This window comes from Mercenaria mercenaria, chromosome 9 (assembly GCF_021730395.1).
Source record: "Mercenaria mercenaria strain notata chromosome 9, MADL_Memer_1, whole genome shotgun sequence".
Classification (NCBI taxonomy): Eukaryota; Metazoa; Mollusca; class Bivalvia; order Venerida; family Veneridae; genus Mercenaria; species Mercenaria mercenaria.
The window spans coordinates 6,274,751-6,281,594 of NC_069369.1; positions in this window are offsets into that span (position 1 = coordinate 6,274,751).

A 6,844-nucleotide genomic window follows, 5' to 3' on the forward strand; every position below is an offset into this window, starting at 1 on the left:
TGATAATGAAGTAATGATAATTCGTTCGGTGCCCAACGTTTTGTATGTATTCACTTCAAGTTGTGGTGTGGAATAAATACGTTGTTGAATCATGTTTGTTGCAATATCATGTTCCATACAAATGCTAAACAGAAACAAAATTACAAAGACATGTACAGCAATTATCATCATGACCATATGCCTTAAATATGAAGTTTCCCTTGGAAGTATGAAACTCACAGTAATACAGTACTAATCTGTCCAAGTTAAACAGCAGCCGCTATAATTTTTATTATATAATGTTTTTCCTTCCGTATGCTCTTGCACAAAAGAATAACGGCACAATAATTTTCCTTTTACATGAAAGCATTTCAATTTTCTGTCAAACTTAAGGTCTTGCAGTCACACTAAATCAAATCTTTCATGTAAAGACGGAACATTAGTAGTTTTTATTGCTGTTATATATCTTCTGTGTACACATACTTGACAAAATCGAAACTTTCATTTAATTAAACTAACTTGCTTATTATATCCAAAAGTAGATAACTGGCAAAACTGTTTCACAAAGCAAAAGCACAAGATCCAAATGACAAAAACTTCAGTTATTGCCTTCTACATTACCTTTTGTTTTACAATTCGTTATACAAAAACAGACTTCAAAATGTTTGTATTGGAATTAGAAATTTGCGGCTGTAATGGAGACAATGCCAGGAAAAATAACAGGATGTATCAGAGTTGATTTTGGTCTAAAATATCAGATCGGACGCAGTGGTCCGCTAGTAACACTACAAAATAAAGAGTCTTCAGTTCGAGCCCCGGCACCTCCAGCTGAAAAAAAGGAACACTGGGATGAGTCCATTGTACGGGTGTTTTACGTCTGGCACGCGAAAGAACCAGGTAAGCGCTTCTGGATTTGCTGCGCCCACTGTATCTTGCACTATCCTATCGGTAGCGACCATACACACAAACACATACAGACGCACGCACGCACACTAAAACACCGCAGGATTAAACATATGTGATACCCTTATTTCTGGAATTTCTATACAGTAGTTAGTGCTCTATATCATGATGCTAATCAGCTATACAACAACGGTCATGTCAGCTTGGCAGAATTTGCAGCTATGTAGTTCCTGCACACTGTTACATGTTTATACACACATATGCTTACACATACCCAGTTAAAATGGTATGAGGCAGTACAATTAGTAAGTGAAATACTAGAACAGCTTCCAGAAAGTTAGAAACACATGTAATAGATGCCACATATAGTCAATTAGCATAAAATATATACCTACTTACCAAATATCTAAATTTCTAAGATGTTATGCTTATTTACCGAAGAAGAATGCGTATCCTTACACATATTAATAGGTTTAGTGCTTAGAGTATCCACCATGAAAGAAGATAATCCATTTTATATAAATATAAATTGGCACTTATTTTTGTTCAGATTTCTTACTCAATAGTTTTAAACACGACAGAAAACTGAAGTTTCTTCATTTTGAAATCAATTTTAAGTTGCGTTTTAAGGAGGAAATTCTTTGATGCATCAAAATCATCGAAGTATTAACAATTATATGGTTGTTACACAGACGTTCAACAGGCGTCGTTAGAAATAAAGTATTGTTCTCCTGATAGACTAGAATAAAAGATGACATGAAAATAATAAAAAAAGAACGAGAACCATTTGTAAAAGATGTGAAAGGGAAGTATTACCGAGTTATTTACCTGAGTAAGTCAACTTTATGAACGAAACAACCATGAAAGTCGAACTCCACGATGTGAACAAATGAAGACACAACATGCAAAACTTACTGAGCCACATGCGCTGTTGAAGAAAAAGAATATAAAATATAGTTCACATGTGAAAAGCGTTTTCTGTACTTTTTATACTGTACTGTAACATATTGGACTCAAACTAATATATCTTACGATCGTACTCGAATTAATCTTAAAGCAGGTTCAAATGGTCGTGAGACATGTTGCAATTTTCGTTTCAAGAACAGACACATTCAAACCAAGTCTGCTATTAGTTTTACGTTTTTTTTTTTATTAAATTTTTATGTTTATTTTTATTTCTACATTCAATGCTCATAGATCAAATTATTTGTAATAGTGATATATTTTTGTTGTTGACTGCAATTTACATTTATAATGATTAGCGTCATTTCACAAAATCGGTAGGTAATAATTTTCATCTTGATACGCACTGTTTGTCGTACTTGGGTGTTTCCTAATATAAGTGATTTATCGATATGATTTATTCAGTAATCGATACACTGAACACAGACATAGTTTGAAAATGCAGCTTGGGCGATGTCATTTTAAAAGAAAACGTCAAAATACACGCATTCAGTTCTATATTTATGTATTTTATATGAGATGTTAGCTTAACAATGCAACATTGTGTAGGATACACCGTCAGCTTTTGTTTGATCTTATTGTACAGACGAAATACACTATCTTGAAAATAAAACAAGTACGTTTCAATGGATTGTTGTATATGTGCAAAGACTATGAATGAAAGATGCAGACTTTATTGTTTTTGCAACTTACTAATTGTATAAACTGTATTGCAATGGGACAAGATACACAGCTTAACATTTGTATCAATAGAAAATAGATATTAAACAAAACCGGAGAATCACAGAAAAACGGGGATTTAGTGTCATGCCATTTTAAATGTAAATTTTTTAAATGAACTTGATCAAAGTCACGTAGGTCTAGACCATTCTTAACTTTTCATTTCTTACATACATGTCAGATTTCGCTAAAATATCCGTACTATTACTAGAGACACATAAACCGGTTTCAGTTGTCAGTAAAATAGACCTCGACACAAGAGAGCTACAGTAATGTTCCAAATATTCCTTTCATGAAATAGAAAAAGGTATATTCCTTAGACCTCAATGTTCAGGGATGGTCGAAAACAGTTCAAGTCTTTCTTTCATATTTCGCCTTAACCGCCGCACTGACCTATCTGCAAGGTAACCGAATTCATCAAGTGGAATCCCAACTTATGTTTTTTGTTATAGCTTTTTTTAAAACAAAACATGCGTCTTAATACGTCTTAAAAGAGAAAAATGAATAACTCTGCTCTTTTGATAGTAAATAAAATCTTAAAGAAGATCTTTTGAAAACACTTAGCAGGAACGCTAAGGAATGACATTTACAGTATTTATAATCACATTTAACTAATTTATACTTATTGTCTTCTTATTAAACGGAAATATTAAATGCATATTCCGTTTATGACATATTCCTTTATTATAGCGTGACTAATACATATTTTAAAGTTATATCAAAATGTTATACCAAGATATAGATTCACATTGACTCGTTCACGATTTTATTCATTGTGTTAATTTGTTTTTGCGACCGTATCATTTATATTTCTCTAATACGTGTAAATCGTGACCATATCTTTATTCAATCTTTATCATAAACTTGACCACAAGTTAAGTCGTTGTGAATAATCGATCGTTTCCAATTTGAATATAGATTATTTTATCATGTGTTTAAATGAGATTATAATTGTATGTGAAAGCTCATATTTTTGCGTTTTATCATGCTATCCGGCACAAGAATGTTTCGGTTTAGGCTGAACACCACTGAATCCAGCTGTTCTTTATTTCATATAAAATCCACTTACTTCATAACGGTTTTTCGACATTTTCTAGCATATCAGATTTTCAGAGACTTATATTCTCATAAAGAACTAGATCGCTACTTTACAAAAATAAAAACAAAAGAGGGTGTTAACTTTTATATAAGAAAACTACGGTTCGGTAAATACAACCCGCAGAATTTACTATTTTTCGCTTCTTTCAATTTCTCTTTTTGAGACATTAAATTCTTACGCCGCCATTTTTACCCAGCATGCGATAGGAACATGCCGATTTCAATAGAATGCAAAGTGATACATACTGAAACGTGGTAGGGTAAAAGTAAACACGTTTCTGTCGAGAAAATGCACAGGGAAACGAAAAAATATTATAAAATATTTATATTTGAACTACTTGTGATTAGACCTGCGGACGCTTACATTCTATCTGGTAGTGATCAGCCTATAAGAAATTTTGTTTGTTTGATTTTTCCATGAATTTGCATTCATTCTCAAGGTACACCTATTTTACAATAATTCTGCTTAGTTTTGTTGCAAAATATTGAGAAAATATAGAGAAATGACAATTCATTGCAGGTCACCCCCATCCCCAAAAATACGCGAAATTTAGTCCTGTGCAAGCAATATCTCAATTTATTTTACGTTATTCGTCGAATTCTCATTCAAAATCCATTTAATCTTTACGATGTTTGTCCTTTTCATTCAGAAACATGCTAATTTCAATAGTATTTAGACAATTTTTTGTGCTAAAATGCGAGAAAAGACATTTACTAGGTGTTAAAACGGACCAAAATAGAGCCACCTGGTCGAAAAATCGATGTAAAATCCAAAATCACAAGAAATTTAAGAGTTTTCAGCCATTTGTCACCGTTTTACATCATAAAGAATAGATTAATGGCATTTTCATGGATTTCCAAGGAGTTTGACAAGATACCATGTATTGCCCCTTATAGGCTGAACACGTTCTTTATTTCATATAAAATCCACTAACTTAATAACGGTTTTTCGACATTTTCTAGCATATCAGATTTTCAGAGACTTATATTCCCATAAAGAACTAGATCGCTACTTTACAAAAACAAAAAGAAAAGGGGCATTAACTTTTATATAAGAAAACTACAGTTCGGCAAATACAACCCGCTGAATTTACTATTTTTCGCTTCTTTCAATTTCTCTTTTCGAGACATTAAATTCTTACGCCGCCATTTTTACCCAGCATGCGATAGGAACATGCCGATTTCAATAGAATGCAAAGTGATACATACTGAAACGTGGTAGGGTAAAAGTAAGCACTTTGCTGTCAAGAAAATGCACAGGGAAACGAAAAAATATTAGTACTATTTATATTTGGACTACTTTTTTTTTTTTGATTTAACGTCGCACCAACACATGATAGGTCATATGGCGACTTTCCAGCTTTAATGGTGGAGGAAGACCCCAGGTGCCCCTCCGTGCATTATTTCATCACGAGCGGGCACCTGGGTAGAAACACCGACCTTCCGTAAGCCAGCTGGATGGCTTCCTCACATGAAGAATTCAACACCCCGAGTGAGGCTCGAACCCACATCGATGAGGGGCAAGTGATTTGAAGTCAGCGACCTTAACCACTCGGCCACGGAGGCCCCGTGGACTACTTGTGATAGACCTGCGGAGGCTTACATTCTATTTGGTAGTGATCAGCCTTAAATTTAAATTAACACGGCACCCTCAAACAGATTTGTAGATCTACGACATACTGCAAGCCAACTGCATTTAGGTTCCCATATAACAAATCGGTGACCTCAAGTAATGCTCGCACCCACAGAGATGAAGCGCTGATGATTCGCAATCAGCATCCTTTACCAGAACCTCTTAAATATTGGAAAACGGAAGAATATGCTAGAAATTATTGAAATAGGTATTGATCAATATCCGGGAGATATATATGTTTATATATTCAAAGGTTGACCACCTATTTACATTCATATTAATTTTCGTTGTTCGTATGTCGTTTAAATAGTAAAGACACCACGGAAGAAAAAATGTTGGGCATACATACAGTTGTATGCTTCAAGGTTAATTAAATATGTTAATGTACAATCGAAGTTGAAAAGTTATTTTGGGAAGAAAACACTATTCTTATCATGCTTCAATATCACAACTCAGCCAATCAGAGCAATGGTTTGAAGATGTGTGCCAACAAGGTCCTCACCATATATTGTATGAAGTAGAAAACAATCTATACTGATGACAGGTAAGTTAAAACAAAGTACGACCAGGAATAAGGCATATCAAAGGCTAAGAGATAGACTGCATTGAAAAATATACTCAGCGTCACTGAAAAGTTACCACCCTAATGGCCCTTATACTTTAAAAATCGCATTGGACTGTGTTAAAAGCATAACACGACTACATTTTTGACGCAAATGAGACGTCACTGGTGTAAAGATTTGTCAAATTCGATTAACTTCATTTGAGGCACGGACTGCACGTGCAAAATGACTTTATCCAGCAATGTCGACATGTACAAAATTTCTATCGCAAATCATTCATCGCACTTGAAAATTAGTCGACAGACTAAAAGGAATACGTTAAAAACCCAGAATATCCTTGCTAAGAACGTTTGAGGCACGATCAACGCGATCAGGCCATTGGCGTGGTTGACGCCGAACTTTCATGTCATGAAATTGCACGTCGTATGTGCTGTTCTCACCTGACAGTCATGAAATGGGTTAAGAGACATGATTAGACAGGGTCTATGAGTAACAGACCGCGCACAGGCCATGAAAAAGTGACGTCGATATTGTATAAAAAAGTAAAGAGGTATATATTAAGTGGTAACTTTTCTATGACGCCCAGTATAATAATAACATTCTGAATTGTAGGTACAAAACAAAATAGGTGAACTTTGTGCGTTGCAGTTATCTGAAATAAGACAGTAATGATATTTGTTTTCCTTATATTGAAAGATATATGTGTATTTTTGCATGAAAAGTAATAGTTCAACATTAACATACCGTTCCGGCTTGATAAACAATATCATGTTACCGCTAATACAAGAAAAATTCTATCATAGTTCTATATACATGTAATTATATATGTGAAATTACCTTACCATAAATAAGGTAACTAAATCAAAACCGATAAAAATGTATTTTAATAAATACTATACCTTAAGCCTGCTGGCGGCAATTGATGATTTTGCCTTTGTGAACAGTGCAGATCAAGATCGGCCTGCTAGGATATCATGGTCTGTAC